Here is an 18202-nt window from a genome sequence, read left to right as displayed (position 1 = left end):
AAGGCATCCTTTGAAAAAAGTGTGTGTTTTATAGAACCTCTACAATGTTGGCATCAGAAACTATGACCAACTTTTTTCCTTCCTTCCTTCCTTCCTTCCTTCCTTCCTTCCTTCCTTCCTTCCTTCCTTCCTTCCTTCCTTCCTTCCTAACATGCTAATGGGCAAAAGCCATGTCAGACATTTACAGATTGCCAGAATTTGCATTATTCTACATTTGAGGTTCGATTCTTCTCTCCCATGACTTGCACTGTGCACCTTCATCTCCTTCAGAGTTGCTAATACCATCTTTTATAAAGATGTTCATTTTGGAGAGGGTGCTCTGTTCTTTGCATGTCAAGAAATCTTGGTTTCTGTCTCTTCCTAAAAGAATTCCGGGTAGCAGAAGCTGGAAAAGACCTCTGCTTTGAAAGTCACTGCAAGTTAGCAGAAACAGCACAGAGCTAGATCACTCAACAATCATTTCAGTGTAAAACAGCTTCATATGTTCCATTTCATAGTGGGATGGAGAATCAGTCACCTTTTCAATTGCAGTCATTCATACACCTGCCTGTCATGATAAGAATTGATGTCAATTCTCTCCTCTTGTCTGCTAGTATCGGATTTTTCAACCATGGTAAACCTCTTATGGGGTCTGTTAAGAAACCTAGTGAAGGTGAATTTTTACCCTTGACACATTAGTTTGTGGGGAAAGGTTGCATCTCTAGAATATTTAATTTCTGCAGAAACATCAGCTTCCTGAGTCTTTTTTCCTCTCTCTTTCAGAACAAGATTGTCATTTTAACACACACAGAAGCATGCATGCAGGCACACATTAGTGGCTAGTAACAAAGTTTTTTAGGTTCTACATTTTTGTGCAATGTTTAACTAAGAATTCCACCTTTCATCAAGTGATACCTTGTTTCCCTGAAAATAAGACCTCCCCAAAAATATTTCAACGCAGCAGCAGCCATGAGGTGACCATGCTCGCTGCCTCCTGCACCTCAAAAATAATAAGACCTCCCTGAAAATTAGACCAAGCACTTATTTTGGGGGGTCAAAAGAAAATAAGACCCTGTCTTATTTTCGGGGAAACACAATATGTTTCAGCTAATATTACCTAATTTTCTCATAACTCATTCTGTTTCCTCAAATGAATGTATCAGATGAAAAAAGATAATTGTTTGCAGCAGCAGTGTAAATATATTCATGATTGATATGGGATTTCAAATGTAGGTGGCATTAGACAGAGAAGCAAAATTTATGTATTTTTGCATTATATGTTATTTATATTTTGTTTACAAAGGAAACATTTTAGCTTACCTTTCTAGCAAAATGTTCTTCCTATTCAAGGACCATTTTCCAGAAATTTATTATATATATTAATACCAAACATGATGAAACAAATGACAGTTTGTGGCACTCACCCCATCTCATAATATATGAACCTATTAGTGCTCTAAAACTAGCTTCAGAGTCATTATTCCCAGACTTCCTATCAATGCCATTAGGCATTACCATAAGCTATTATCATGGTAGGAGTAGAAAGATTGGTGTAATCTTTCCACAAGTAAAACTTATAACTTCGTTATATTCTTGTATACTGGTGTTTACCACTCGGAGGAAAATTTGGTAACTACCGTATTTTTCAGAGAATAAGATGCACCGAGATTTTGAAGAGGCAAATTAAAAAAAAAGTTTTTGCACTCTGCAGACCTCCAAAAAATGGTCGGTTTTTCATGAAAACGGGCCCGTTTTTTTCCAAACAAAAGAGCATGAATAGCCTTTAGGAGGCTTGTAGAGTGCTCCTGGGGGGTGGGGGGCAAAATTGAGGAAAAAATGAGTTTTTGCTCATTTCTGCCCTCCCCAGCCCCTAGGAGCACTCTGCAAGGTTCCTAAAGACTATGCACGGCCATTTTGGTGAAGGAGCGGGGTTTCGGGAGGCAAAACATGCTGTATTGAGTGTATAAGATGCATCCAGATTTTCAGCCTCTTTTTTGAGGGAAAAAGGTGCATCTTATACTCCGAAAAATACAGTAAATAAACGTTAGTATTTGGATCACAGGCATTCTCAAATTTAGCAAGTTTGTGCAGAAAAAGTGGGATCCAGATTAACCCAAACTATGCATCCCCGTTTAGGTTTTTTTAAAAAAAAATTGTGCCCCTTTCATTTTTTTACAACACCTTCCCCCCCCTCCCCATCATAGTCTGCAATTTGTGAATCTCAGTCTTAGATTGCATTACTTCATTTTGTAGTAACCCAAACGGTAGCTGTTTGCATCAGTACAGTAAATGGTAGGGCAAGAGATTACACTGCACAAACTGAAGGCGCTTTTGCTGCTTATCCTGAATTTGCTTCATCCTAAACTGAATTTTCATCATAAAATGAGAGGATTATATTGCTTTAAAATGCAGGCAATAGACCTGTAGGCATAATTTTAAATTTTAAAACTCCGCATGTCCTGTCTATATTACCTACCTCAGATATTCGTCATTCACCAGTTTTAATTATTGCTCCTCTACTCAACCTACAAATTGCCAGAATGCTACTCTCCATTGTGTGTCTTGTCTGTAAATAAACTTATTTCTAAGAAATATGAGTGTATAGGAAGGGCTCTGTTTTGAGAATGTCCCCTGTTTATAACACTGTCTTAAGTGTCACCATTGCCAGTTCTAATTTCTGTCCACAAGCAAGTGTGCAAATATCAAGGGATGCACATGCTTGTAATCCCACATACAAGCGAGAGTGCCTGTCTTTGCCTCGTCATAATCCAGCAGCACTCTTTGTGTTCCCAGCCCAGTGAATAGGAAGAAATTCTTGCTCAAAGCGTGTTTTTTTCTTAAACCAGATTCCAAAAGATGCATGCAGCTTCAGAGGGAAATTCTTTGTACTTCACAGTTGCTTGTGTGGATGGGAAGCAGATGGTAGGCTGGGACACCCGCTCAGATAGCTAAGGAGCCAAACATATGGTTAATAGTTAGGAGAAATAGCTTTTGGGGCCAGAGCTTTGCTGACTGCTTCACATTACAGATTGTTACAGTGTGTCATTACATTGCCAAGCTAAGTGCTTAATACCCACTGCGGGCTCTGAGAATACTCTTGCACAAACGACTTTCAGCTCTTTGCTGGCACAAATCACAAAACTGATGTCATAGGCAGCTTTAAAAATGCCACTTTACTTCCCCCTCTCTTCCTAGAACAAAGTAGAGCTTTGCTATTGTACAAGCTGAAACGCAGCATCTTGTGTTTTCCTTGTGCGTCTGACTTGGCTTAGTCCATTTCCTTTCAGGGTCATTTACTAACCAACCAAAGGGTTACCTGGAAGGTAGACTTGCCTTTACAAATTTGCCATTGGAAGTTCCTGTTTTGGTGGCTGAGGGCAACGGTTGGCCCCATGTTATCTAAGGAACTGCTGTGCTCATTCATCTGCTTTTCATGGCCCGCTTCCTTTTATTTTTAGCCAGATCCGTCAAGCCTGACAGGCGGGTAATTTGAGCCAGAGAGAGGGCAAAGCTCCAGATCTCTTCTACAAAGCGATTCTTCCCTGCCTCCCTCCTGGGAAGCCTCCAAACGTGGCCTGCTTGAGGCAGATGGATTTGTTGAGTCATGTGAGATCATTTACACAAAAACACAGTGAGGCAGTGAACAGGGGGAGGGGAGAAGTGTGGGGTGTGGGAAAGGGGAGTTCAGTGAGGAGGAGAAGTAAGTGAGGGAATGGGTGGGCGGGTGGGTGAGGGAGAGTGCAGCGCTGTTGACTCCGCTGGCGGGTGTAGAAAATCTTCAGTGAAGCAGCTAGACAGGAATGCAGCCTTCTTTAAGGTAATGTCTAGTTTACAGTGGAGGGTGGAGCCATGGCAGAGGGAACACTTGAAAACAGATTATTCACTTACAATGAAAGCCGCAACGTGCGCCTCCGTGGAGGTGGGGGGTGCGGCTCACTTGACAAATGGGCAACAGAGTCAAACTATTGGGCAGGACTGTGTATTTTTGAACCAGAAATATCTCTCGCATTCAAAAGGGAGGGGGAGAAAACCAGTGTGGTGATGCAAAAAGGAGTTTGCTTTGTCTTGACGGCAGCATGCTTGGTATATGGGGGATGGGGTAGTAGAAAAGGCTGGAATGCAAACGTGAGCACGGTGTGTGTGGGGGGGTTATAAGCTTTCTACATATTATTTAAAGGGGCAGCCAGGACTGGGGAAGCAATTGGGGTGTTAGTCCGCCACATTAAGACAAGAATGATCATGGCACGACTAAAAGTGAAGGATTTGATTTTGTAGTCGCAGGCAGACACATAGTGATGAATGACCGAGGTAGTTGCGTTTGTGTTCCAAATGGTGGGTGTGGATTTGTTTGTTGTTGCAAGTAGCAAAACAAAATGGGGGGAGGGAAAGGAGTTAGAATTTTTCATTACAGTGAAGAACAGTTTGCGATGTAGTATGGATGTGTGTGTGTTAACATGTGCATGATGTAGTTACAGCTTTAGACCAGTTTTCTGTTCTGTGCTTGCCTTCCTACAACTCTCAAGCGTTTCAGTCTGGAGGATGCCAAGTTGAGGATTTTTGACTTTTGCAAATTTAAGCTGGGGGGAATTGGGAGAATTAAAACATATTGCAAGAGAAAAAGGATAAAATAGGAAATCGAGCTATATCTAGAGATGCTATGCTTTGTTATTTAAATGCAAAGCTGAAATATTTGCCAAAGCTGGCTTGTCTAAAGAATTTCTACTTTGAAATAAGTTCTGCTGGTATTTTTCAGCCTGCTTTCTATCTTCTTTGATCTTTTATTGATCTTTTAAAATCTAAAAGTCTTGCACATCCTTTCACACAGAAAACAGCCACCCCAGGAGAATGCATAGATTTTTGTATGGGGAAGTATTACAATATGTGAGATCTTAGTTCTCTCTTACATTTTATTTATTTTTCATTTATTATATTTTTATCCTGCATTTATTACTTTACAAGTAGCTCAAGACAACAAACATTCCTCCTCGCGCTTTCCCCACAACAACCCTGTTAATGGATTGGGCTGAGAGAGCGTGACTGGCCCAAAGTCACCCATGTGACAGTCCTATCAGAACCTTACAAAAAGCATTGTATCTTTCTAAAATCCTAACCAGGAATCACACTGAAATATAAATACATTAACCTACATATGCATAAACTGTATAGCTGCTCTGTAGAACTATGGGATTCTACGTGAACTTAATAGAATCTCATTAGACATCAAGGGGGGGGGGGAAGCTCACTCTAATTTAACCAATTTTCTACCACTACAGCTTTGCCTCTTGATTAGCAGTTACAGTTTTCAGGTCCTTGGCTGAAAAAGTTTGAAAGAAAAAGAGAGAGAGAGAGAGAGAGTGAGTCAAAGGGAAAAATTGCTTTAGCAGGGAAATTGAAATGGAGAGAAAGATAAGGTACATATTTATCTAATCTTTTGCATATTCCTAAAGCACTTTTCTTTCCATTAAATTCCATAATGCTGTTGCCTTCATGTCAGTCATCTTGATTCACACGCCTCCATACTCCATACAAGTTCTAATTTGCATTCATCTTGCAAGGACACATTTTATCATAAGTAGTCACCTTCTTCTGCTTAAAGAAACATTTATTAACTGTAGATAATCCCTGGCACCAGGTGGGCTTGTTTTGATCATTCTGAACTAGCCCAGGATCTGAGATCATTAGTCTGGGTTGGAGATGGCAAGGGGGCAAGTAATAGAATGTGCATCACAACATGGTGAGACAAGTTCTAATTTGCATACAAAAGTACAAAAAGGTAAGTTTTACATCATGAAATTGCAATGCCCATTTTATCTATCATTTTGGTGTAATGGTAGTTATGAATGGATGACTATATCTTTAGATTAGATGATTAGATTAGATTAGATTAGATTAGATTATAAACTATCAAGTTGTTCTTGACTCCTAGTGACCACATACAGGTAAACTTCAATTTAGTGACCTTTCAAAGTTAACAGTGGCACTGAAAAAAGTGATTTATGGCCATTTTTCACTCTTACAACTATTGCAGCATCTATATGGTTAGATGATCAAAAGACGGACACTTGGCAACTGGCTCATATTTATGATGGTTGCAGGATGCTCCCCTTTTGCGACCTTCTGACAAACAAATTCAACAACTGTCTCACTTAGCAATAGAAATTTTGGGCTCAGTTGTGGTTGTAAGTCACAAATCAAGTTAAATAAATTTTATCACTTTTTACCGGTAGTACGTGTAAGTATAGTACTGATTACAATGTCAATTTTATTCCAAAGTATTCATTTTTTAAAAAAAAAGATATAGGTCGTTCTAAGTTATGAACAATTGCATTATTCTGTGTCTGTATTAAATCAATTTAATTTCCAATGCTAGGGGGGAAAGTTTCTATATATATGTCATTTTATTAAAGTGAAGATTATAGAATCTGGAATTTAGTGTCTTGGATTCTATTCTAGGACATACAAAGGAATGTGGGATTAACATGAAACATCCCTTTTTAGTATATATTCAAACATATATTTCTCTTTATAGCAGAATTTACATCAGATTTATCGATATTTTAAATTCATTACTTTTTGCATACTCCTTTATGTACATTTTTGAAATTTTTGAAACATAAATTTGTGGAATTACATTGGACGTCAGAAGCTGTAGAGACGAAATTGGTACTATATGTCAAGGTATCAATCCTGAGTAGTTTGATCATGCAGCAATATCCAGAATAAGTAGGAGTTAGTAGTCAATTGTGATTCTTTTTTAGCTTGGAAACTATTGATGATCGTAAGGTGTTCTTATGATTGGAAAGGAGATAATATAAAAGAAGCTTATTACTTAGGAAAGTTTACTTTTTCTAGTTTTGTATGTCATCTGTTTCTCTGGCTATCTGGATGGAAGTAGTCTTTGTGCATATGCATACATAAATGATGAAAGGCAGCTTGAATCCGCCATGTAAGCTTTTAAAGGTTATAGCTGCTTTTATGCTTCAAGTTGTGCTTTGCAATGGATTGCAAAGTACTTTTCTCAAATGCCTTGCATAGTCCTAATGTCAACTTTAATTTGCAAGCTCATATCGAACATTTTCATAATTCTGTATTGGGTAAAAGTGCTGTACAATATTGTATTGATACAATATTTCCTACTGTGGTTCAGGAGAAGATTGTGGTTCATCCTTAGTAGATATAAAACTACTGATAGGAAGCCACGGTTCTCCTCAGAAATGCATTGGGTGTTGTACGTATGTATCTATCTATGAACTTTTAATGTATTTCTGAGGAGAATCTTGTTTTGAAATATCAAGATGTGTTTTTAGTGGTTTCAATATTTGGAGGATAGAAACACTTAAATATCTTATTTGGGATAATTGTATAAATTATGGACTGCACTAAATTGAAATAGTCTAGAATATGTATGTGTTTTCATTATTCATAATCTACGGTCTATTTTTCAAACTGAATGTACTACTGTACTATATAATATTAATATTTTATACTTATACACCATATTTTAAATTATGACCAGGATAACACTTGTGCACAGGGAGAATATACTCTCTGATCCATACTACTACAGTGATGGAGAATCTTTTAGGCTAAAATGCCTAATTTGATTGTGCTTCTATGTACTACTTAAAGAAACATCAAATAATTACAAAAAAAGAAGTAAAGCAAATTCATTTTGGGAGGGTCTGGATACTGCACGAGAGTTTGCAGCTTCTGAAAAGTGAGAATAGGTCATTATCTCGAGAAAAGTTGTCAGGTGTTGGTGAATGCAGGAGTGTCACCCAGAGCATCAAGGCATGTCATCTTTGACACACATGTCATAGGCTCACCCTCACTGTTCTATACAATAAAGGATCTTTGCATCAACAGGCTTCTGAATACCGACCAGAATTGCATTTTATTGGAGATTTTACGTGTATCATAGTTAGAATTGGCTATATTCCCCCCTCTGCCAGATTACATACTATTTGCAAAATCCTATTTTCTGTAAGCAATGGTTGTTACAGGATTGAAACAGTCACATCTATCACCTATGTGGGAAAATGGTGGCAAATAGTAAACCACTGGAATGGAAAGACTTGTGTTTTTTTTTTTAATGTGGAAGTTTGTCTAGGGGAGCATTAGTAATGCTAGTAAACAGAGTCTTTAAATAGTGGGTATTTCAAAGAGCCCACACTGAAAGAAATTATGTATAAAACGTTCATTATGGTAAATTACTATTTTTTATTACCAAACAAGTAGAAACATCATTTTCCATGCATGTACTAGTCTTGCTGCTTAGGAGGCCGCTGAATAATTGTTGCTGTTTAAAATGTCACATACTCCAATGATAAATGCTACCATATAGTTTACTTTGCATTCAAGTGTTCGTTAATAACACTGTTCTGAAATTGCCAATGACATCGTTTTTTATTTGCAAAGTTTCTCTTTTAATTGTTTCTTTAAGCTTCTCATTCCTCCCCCACGTTCCCTGCTCTACTGTATTCTGCCCACACAATGTCTTTAGCTGAGATAACATTAAAGAAAAGTGTAACCCAATTAAGAAGAGGGGAGGGGGAAGCAGAGAGCAAGCAACTTCTAAAGGTTTGCTTTGGATTTTAGTTTGAGCTGTATTTATAACAATTGCCTCACCAGAGGGTCTTATGAGAGAGGTGATCAGCCAGCGCATTGCTAGCACTGAAAGGCAGTTATCTCTTTTAATAAGATAACATCATTAGTGCTGACAAAGTAGTGCAAATCAATAGAGATAATGGACTGCTTCTATCTCTCCTTCCTACTTGGGCCGAGACCAGCAATTAGAATCTGCTGAATCACAGGTTCCAGCTTGGACTGTCATTCACATCTTCAGTTGTCATTTATGCACTTCAAGAGAAGAAGGGTGGGAGGGGGAGAGTCAGGAATTACAATATCCATTTTAATAATAATAATAATAATAATAATAATAATAATAATAATAATAATAATAATAATAATAATAATAATAATAATAATAATTTTTTATTTGTTAGCCGCACCCTCTCCCGAAGGACTCGGGGCGGCGTACAATAAAAACACATAAAATATACAAATGAACAATACATATACAGATAAAATAAACACATACACGTACGTACACATATACATATACATTATTTTTTCTGCTAAAAAATAATAAAGCAAGATTGTGAAAGAAGTTGTACAATGAACTAGGTTCAACTTTTAAATTGGCTGAAACTTGTTTTGTCTGTGCTCCATGTACTTCTTTTTAGAATTGTGATAATGGCAACAACTCTGCACTCATACCAGTGCACTCTTGTCCCCCCTCCCTCTATTTAATCACAAGCAGCTGTGACACAAGAGAGGAGATATTACAAAGGATGGGATGGTGGAAAAACAGGAGCAGCAACTATCTAAATGTTTTTTTTAAATTACTGCATAGTATTGCATTTATATTTACCGACAGAGAAAAAAATACCTACTGCATGGTATCTTTTTCTAAGGGGGTACAATGGCTCAGCAATTAATTCACTGAGCTTGTCAGTGGGAGAGCTGAAAGCCCGGGTTCAAGATCTAAGTGCCATGCAACGGGGTGAGCTCCTGTTATTTGCCTCAGCTCCTGCAGTTCAGAAGCATGTAAATGCAAATAGATCAATAGGTGCCACTTCGGTGGGAAGGTAACAGCGTTCCATGTACCTTTGGCATAGAGGTACATAACTGGCCACATAACCATGGAAAATGTCTTTGAACAACACTGTCTCCCTCAGTCAAGAAACAGTGATGAGTGCCCTAGAATTGGACATGACTGACAGGGAAACCTTTACTTTTTTATCTTTTTATGAGTGGGGGGAAGAAGTAGACAAAAAATATATACATATACTCATAACTTTTTCCTTTCTAAATGGAAAATAATGATGTTGGTAGTACAGCTTTTTTTTCTCTCTCTCTCTCTGAAAGGTTACTAATACCTCAGAATCTTTTTTTCCACAGGAGTTTTCAAAAAGCTGTGTGGGTATTCTTGAATATAGGGTATTCCCCTAAAGTCTGGCATCTAGAATAATTACACTTCATCAGCACTTGTGGCTGCCCTTGTTTTACTGTTAATATGTTGTATAGCAACAGTGGAGGAAGGGGTAACTTTTCAAGAGCACCAAGCTTGTGTTTTCTCATTCGTTTTCATTAATTTAGGAATTTTGTTTTTAAAAAAAAATACAAAACACCTTTTTGTTTTATTTTCTTTCAAATTTCTTGCATCAGCAAAATCAAATTCTGTGACTTTTATGCAGATGGCATACAAGCAACAGTCTGGACCCAGGTGGCCGAGGACAAGATTTTTCTCTTCTTCCCTCTATCATCTTATCATTTGCTATGAAGAAATAATTCTGTCCTATGCCCCCTTGCTGCAAGACAGGGCAAGATGCTGTGTAGATGTCATGGGTTGCTTACATGCATATTGTAAAACATCTGGTAAATACTGGATATGTAAGGTGGCACACATTTACCATAAGCCCCACAGTCCCATTTAAATACAGTCAAGTAAGAATACTATTTAGCTTAAAAGATTACTCTCCTGGGCCTAGAAAAAAACCCTGAAGCTTTTAATAACTAAGCAAAAGAACACAACTCTCAAAGTATCTCCCAAAGCTGTCACAAGTTTTTTTTGGGGGGGGGAAATGGGTTGAAAGAAATTCATTGTATTCAAAATATTATGATTATATCTTTCCTTTACCCCAATATGTCAGTATCCTAATCTATCATCAAGATACAAGCCCCAGAATTTTTAAAGGCTCCTGAAATTCTTGACCTGAAAATTGTATTATTCATATCATTCATGGCGGTTTTTCTATTGTATTTGTGTGGATAAATGCTACAATTCATTGTAATCAGATTTTCTCTGATTTTTCAGAAAAACCAGATTTTTCTGATTTTTATTAATTGGTCCATGGTTTGTCATTGTAAACCATTTGATTTTCTAAGTTCATGAATACTCAAAACTTAAATACGCGTGTAATGTCTAAGTAGTGAACAAGCATCTTTTTATCCAAAACTAACATCTTAGTTTACATATAAAGTATACTTTTAAAAAATAACCTTGGAAAGACTAAATAAGTAAAGATTAAGAAGGGTTGAAAGTAAGTAAAAAGACATTTCAATTATATTCAGTTCTTCATCCTTTAATTTTCTGATACTACATTTACTTGAACAGGAGATAATTTTTCCCTCAAATAATTTACCTTTGCATTATCTTAAATTTGCTGAGAATATGGTAATGGAGGCAAATAAGAGTGGGGGTTTTTTTCTGTCTAATCTTCCTTTCAAGAGTGGGAGTTGATTTAAATTCAGGCTCGTCATCTTTCAGAGAAATGCAATGTATAAAAGATTAGCAACCATTACTGTGTCTAGAGAAGTGAAGTATTATTGATACAAAAGCTTAAAACTTCACTTTCCATTGCTACCAGTTGCCATTGGCAAGATGCTACGGCGGAGTGCAATAATTTATTTATTTATTTATTTATTATTCATGCTTCTAGACCGCCCCCTCTCCCAAAAGGGACTCGGGGCGGTGTACAGTCCATGCAAAATATATCAAAATACAATAAAAATTGAATATGTACAGTTGGAATGGAGGAGGTTAAAAATGGAATTAAAAGAACTGTACAAAGCAATATATATAAATATAGGATTTTGAACCCCTAAAACACACACAATAAGTTAAAAACAATACCCCTAAAATAACCAGTTAATACATTTGCCAGGAGGGACAGTTGTAATTATGCCAGGCCTGCTAATCGGAACAGGTGAGTCTTCAATTTTTGCCGGAAGGAGCGGAGGTCAGTAGTGGTTCTAATGTCGGGGGGGAGGTCATTCCAGAGGGTTGGGCCCATCACAGAGAAGGCCCTACTCCTTGGTGTCGCCCGTTGGCATTGCCTAGTGGACGGCACCAGGAGAAGTCCCTCTCTGTGTGAGCGAATTCTCTCTCTCTCTCTCTCTCTCTCTCTCTCTCTCTCTCTCTCTCTCTCTCTCTCTCTCTCTCTCTCTCTCTCTCTCTATATATATATATATATATATATATATATATATATATATATATATATATATATATATATAGTTTTTACATTTAAAAACAATGCAATACCGCGGAGTCAGAGTGACCATACATTCACATTATATACAGCTAGTTTCAAGCATTAACAGTTAAAATACTTGATACATTGTCTATCCTTCTGTCCAATCACAATATATACATTTGTTCCCATCTTGTCATCTTGTCTTATACCAATCATAAAATCTATTCCATACCTCAAAATATTCTGATTCCCCTTTATTTTTAAGTTCAAGAGTAAGCCTATATGCTTCTGCACAGGCCAACACTTTTCTGATTATATTTAGCTCTGATTGTGTATTTTCTTTTTTCCAATACTGTGCATAGGTTATGCGCGCTGCAGTTAGTATATGTATAATTAGATAAAGTGTATCTTTCTTAAACTCCTCCAGTATTACGCCTAGGAGAAAAGTTTCTGGTTTAAACATAATTTGTTCTCCAACCATTGAGGTGCAGTAATTCTCATGCCTTTGGTGTTATACATCAGGGTCTCCTTCGTTTTCTTTTTTCCATGTAGTTGTTTAAGAGGCCTTTGGTCTACCTTGCACTTTCAGATATTTGATAGGTCTATAAAGGCACTGTCCTCTTTCAATGAGATTGCGATTCAGACTCAGAAACGAAGATAGAATTTACTTTATTGCCATTCAGTACTGCAAGTCCTCAGGTAGGCAAAGATCACAGGAGCCATTTATCTTACTCCCTTCTTCCAGGAACGAACCAATAGGAAACATTTGCTACTGAAAATATAGGCAGAAGCACGGGGAAGTATCATTTATAAATAGTCCTTGCCCTATTTAGTGACTTTTCAAAGTTACAGCAGTAAAGTAACTGCTGTAACTTTACAACTGGTCCTCGCACTTATGACCTTTGCAGGGTTTCTGTATCCACATGATGAAAACAGAAGGCCAACAGGTAGATGTTTATGACCCTTGCAAAAGCCTGATGCATGACGATCGCCATTTGTCCACTTCTCAGCTGGCTTCAGAAGAATCAATGAAGAAGCTGGCCACAACCTCACCAGCTGCAGTCACAAGGTGTCTTGCTTAATGATCGCTTGTGATTGACAATGGCACAAGTGATATTGTAAGTCCTGTGGGATCGTGGGAGGTTTCACTTAATAACGGTGTCACTTAGCAATGAAGTTGCCGATCCTGATTGTGGTTGGTAAGCAAGGATCACCTGTATGTTAGAACTGCTTCGCTCCATTGCATAGTTTTACCTTTACTTGTATTTTCATACCTCTCTTCCTTTGTTTGCCAGTTCCTTGATAAGTTAATATTAGATCTTTTACATACATCTAGGTTTCCTATAATTTGATTCAGCTATATTATTCTCCTGTTACTCATTTTGTTGCTTTTATTACAATAAAAAACCTCATTTGATATGACTCCATTCCTGGACTTGTCTTCTATGAATTCCAAAACCAAAGAGAATGATCCTAACCCTTTATCCTAACCCTTTTAGCATTCAGAAAGGGATTTGAATTCATATGGATGCTTTTGTGGATGAGCCATGAGAGGACTGGGGAAAGAGTACAGTTGCCTTTGATCAGTTGTCTTTGATAACATGGTATCCATCTAGATCAGGTTTTGCCAAATTGTGAGGGGTATCTCTCTTGAGGAGATGCAGAGCCCAGGGAAGATATATAAGATTACAGTAAAGACAGGCGAAATAGAAAAAAGTTTTGGAACCCCTAATCTAGATCAACTATGAGGCTTGGAAATAGGGGCACTATTGTGTGTGGAGGGGTGTTCTCCTTCCTGAGTGGTGGGGTGATTGGAGAAGAAAGATGCTCTATATTTCAAATGCTCTATTGTGAGGTCCTCTAGAGATCCATTCTCCCCTTCTATTACTTAACATTGACTTCAAGCCACTGGGGAAGCCAGTAAAGGGTAAAGGTAAAGGTTCCCCTCACACATATGTGCTAATTGTTCCCGACTCTAGGAGGCGGTGCTCATTTCCTTTTCAAAGCCGAAGAGCTAGCGCTGTCCGAAGACATCTCCGTGGTCATGTGGCTGGCATGGCTAAACGCCAAAGGCGCATGAAACACTGTTACCTTCCCACCAAAGGTGGTTCCTATTTTTCTACTTGCATTTTTACGTGCTTTCAAATTGCTGTTTGACAGAAGCTGTGTCAAGTACAGGAGCTCACTCCATTACGTGGTGCTCGGGATTTGAACTGCTGAACTGCCGACCTTTCTGATTGACAAATTCAGTGTTTTAGCCACTGAGCCACCGCATACAATGCCAATAACCGATCATACAGTATGTTGATACCGTGTTAGAACACCATCCCTGTGCCAAGGAAGTAATTCAGTGTAAGTTCTCTCCCAGATCTGATGGTTCTTAGGGTCTATTTGGGAGACCTTAGAGCAAACGCTAGTAAGATGGAATTGATTCCAGAAGAAGTTCATCACTTTCTTTGGGTGGAACTCACTTGCATGGATAGTACTTCTTTTCCAACTAAGGGTTTGGGTTTTGCTTAAATAGCAGGTAAGAGTCTACAACCAATCTTGTATGCCAGCTGTGACCTTTTCTGGACCCAAAGGTATGTGATAGTTCATGAACTTAGTCATATCATGTCTAGACTACTGCATTTAGCTGTAAGTGGGGCCTGAAGACTATTTGGAAACTAAAGCAGGTCCAGACTATCGCATTGGATACAGCTTGGTACATCTTAAGTACTTGACTGACTAGAACTGTCTCTTTTCCCTGACAGTCAGGCTGTACCTGGATTCTTGGTACTCAGGTAGAGGAGGGTTTTTTTTTCCCCCAGGAGACATCTAGCAGACTTATATTATACGTTTGGACAGACCATTCTTCGCCATAATACTGGGCTTTCCTATTTCAAAAATAATGGCAAAGGTCTGAATCATGTTAATTTTATACCTTGCTACTTTACCTCTTCTACAATGTGAATATGTGAATATGCTTTTTACTACTTGCTCATGAGAATAAAAGATTGCATTCAATAATTCAGCAGGAAAATTTTACGAGGAAATTGTGTTGGGGAAATCTGATTTAAAGAATAGAAGAAATATGAAATATCTAAATCAGAAATAAACCAAGAAATTAAGAATAACAAGAGAATTTTTGGTCAAATAGTCGAGACAAAAAAGAATATCTGGGATGCACAACAATTTAAACCACAGTTTAATTAAGGTCAGGCTAAATATTTGTGTCTCTTTTTTTGCAATTGTTTTAAATTTATCTGCAGTTTATGCTTGTAGAAATTTGATTATCTCCCACACTGGAAAATATCCTACCACAATATGATGCATAAAGGCACATAGATTTTTTTCTGTGTAGGCTTAGGCATCTGATCAGATCAGTGTTAAATTTTATTTTTTAACACTATTTAAAAACCTAATCTGAATATGGGAAATTTGTGGTTGCAACGCCTCAGTTATTTCCCTTTTGTGCAGCCTTAAATAAGACATTTAATTTCAATGGGACTTATATATGAAATTAGAATCCCAATCTTTGTATTTGTTTTATTTAGAATAAATTGCAAATATTATAGCCTCCCATTACAGCAAAATAATTAAACTAGAATTATGTTGTCAGTCATATATTGATTGTATAGCAGGTACATACGTTTTTCTTCATGTATGATTCTGTATTTCCTAAGACACTTAAATAGCCTCTTTCCAACCTGTTGTCCTCCAAATATATTGAAAGTGCAACTTAGCATAATTCTTTATGAATGTAGAGAAGATAGCTTTAAATCTAGGCTAAATAATAGCCAAAATCTGCTTTTTCAGTGTTATATTGAACTTTTTAAGATGACTTCTTCTATAGTTACAATTCTCAGTGGTTTAGGTAGTCCACAAATGAACATGATGTTGTATCTTTGTTGGAACCCGGACAACGTCACCACCATAGCATAAAATACCAATGGCAAATTATCGATTTTAATTATCTTCAAATTTTAAAGGTGCATTTCTGTCATTTAGGTGCGTGTTCATTTATAGAGGAAAACACTTGTACTTAGCACAGTGCTTCTCAAATAGTGGGGCGGGCCCCCCAGGGGGGGCGCGAGGCTCCGTAAAGGGGGGGCTCAGCTCAAATTATTTTATATATTTTTGTTTTGCAGGTTAAAGTTTTTTTTAATATCGTGTTCCTTTAAATCCTGTGCTCCTTTAAATCTTTTCTGCTACAGTTAATAAAGCTATTCTTTGTTGTAAATTGATCCACATTTCTTTCTTTTTTTATTCTCTTATATGTTAATAAGGATACAGTGTTATGCAGAGGTGTACTTACAACAATTTTATAGACAAATGATACTATTTACAGTCGCGCGGGGGGCGCGAAATGTTTTCTTCTTCCTAGGGGGGGCATGACAGAAAATAATTGAGAAGCACTGACTTAGCATAACATCCCCACTTCTGAAGATATAATTCTGCATCTTATTCTTTAAATACATTATTAGTAAACATTTTTAAAGATCTGAGTATTTTTGTACTTTGTTGTGACTTACGTCATAGACCTACTTTAACCTATCTTGTTCTCAGTGGAACATATTTCTGAGTAGGTGTAAGGATCTGTGAGAATAACCTTGAGAGATAGGAGGAAGAACTGCAACCAGGGCAGTGGCGTGACAAGAGATGTCTCAGCTCCCAGAAGTAATGGGGGTGAAGAAAGCATCCCAGAAGGGACACTCCCAATTTCTGTGGAAAGTAAAGACAAAGAAGAGGAAAAGTGCTTCGTAAGATTTTGTTAACACTAACCTTACAGTAAAGGTAGCATTGGTACTTACGGGTTTGGACCACCTTGAGAAGCTGACAGTAGGCATGGAGTAATCATAATTAATGATGTTATCATTTGGAGAAGCAGAATCTGTTCCAAGTACACTGCTTGATTAATGTCTACCATGTGATTTAGCTCACCCCATGCTTGATTATGTGAAGATCTTAGGAACATCAGAGGTCTATGGAGATTCTCAGTCATCCAGGTCATGGTTGTCCCAAAGGTGTTTTTTCAAGAGGCAACTAGACTTTCTGGTTTTTCTTTGAAGATGTTTCGCTTCTCATCCAAGAAGCTTCTTCAGAAACATTGCCTCTTGAAAAAGCACGACATTTGGGACATTTCAGAGCAAATGTTTTCAAGTATTCACACAAGTGATTTTTCTTATGTAAGGTTATGGTGGGACAAAGTGAAGCCTACAGACTTGAGGCATGTAGAAACCAAAGATTAAAGATTTAAAATTCCAAATGAGTCCCTAGATATGAGGAGAAAACTAGACACAAAAGTTTAAAGAACACATCAAAGGTTACTTTGATACTTGAAAAAGGAGCAGAAAGTCTTGCAAGAAAAACAGAAGCATCCTTGTCACAGCAAGGGTTAGGGTTATATAGGAAGATATATGAAGAATGAAAGGGAAATCAATTAAAGAGGCTTTGGCTGTGGCTGCAGAGACTGAAAAAGAAGACTTCTAAGATGGTATTTTAACATTAGTAAAAGCTGCTAATGGGGAAAACATTGCTATTGCTGTCTAGATGGGGAAATCAGCAAAATTACTGCATCTAACTTCTGTTTCTAAAGCTTTTTTTTTCTCCTGTAGAAAAAACACTTTCAGCTTTAACATTCTTGTCAATATAAGCAAATAAAATAAAACAGTTGCTTTCTTGCATAACTGTCTATACCATTAAATACTTCATAAATACTAATTAAATTAAATCCCACATTACTCCAGTTGCTAAATATTAAATAGTCAGCTTGTTACTCAGATAAATAAATAAAGACATAAATAGGTCAAATCTACCATAGAAACCACAATGACTTCATGATAAATCTATTTATAAAAGTGACATTTTTGACTCATTGTGTTCCTTATATTTTATAATAATTTGATTTGCAGAAATTTATCCTTTCACCTTCTATAAAGAGAAAAAAAACTAATGTGGTGAGTTACTATGTGTTGGCTGCTGGCTATTGTTTCTCCATTGTGTGTTGCTGAATTTTGCAAAAGATGGAAAGGGACTGACAGTTTTGATAGTGTGTTTTGAGAACTTCTAGTGTCATTGCTGTACAGAATCAAGACACTGGAGAAAATTGCTTACGTTTTTGTGGGTTGGGCTTCAGAGACAGAAATTTTTAAAAAACAGTGATATAGAATGAAGGTAAATGAAATGGATTTTCTCACTGG

At 37.3% G+C, this 18202-nt stretch overlaps 1 protein-coding gene across 5 annotated transcripts in view; it reads left to right on the top strand.

The window, feature by feature from the left end:
- BACH2 (BTB domain and CNC homolog 2) overlaps window positions 1-18202 on the top strand; it is a 209571-nt gene that overhangs the window by 78697 nt on the left and 112672 nt on the right. The window contains exon 1 of one of the 5 annotated variants that reach the window (XM_081943357.1): window positions 3467-3585. The exons of 3 other annotated variants lie outside the window; for them this stretch is intronic. The gene's annotated coding sequence lies outside the window, so the exon portion shown is untranslated. Of the gene's footprint in view, window positions 1-3466; window positions 3586-3746; window positions 3797-18202 lie in introns of those variants that run through there. One more of the 5 variants, XM_081943358.1, reaches the window with a different exon arrangement.

This window comes from Natrix helvetica (genome assembly GCF_964273705.1).
Source record: "Natrix helvetica genome assembly, chromosome: 2".
NCBI classification, from domain to species: Eukaryota; Metazoa; Chordata; class Lepidosauria; order Squamata; family Natricidae; genus Natrix; species Natrix helvetica.
The sequence above is the reverse complement of the archived record's forward strand: the minus strand, read 5'-3'. Positions and strand labels throughout refer to the sequence as shown.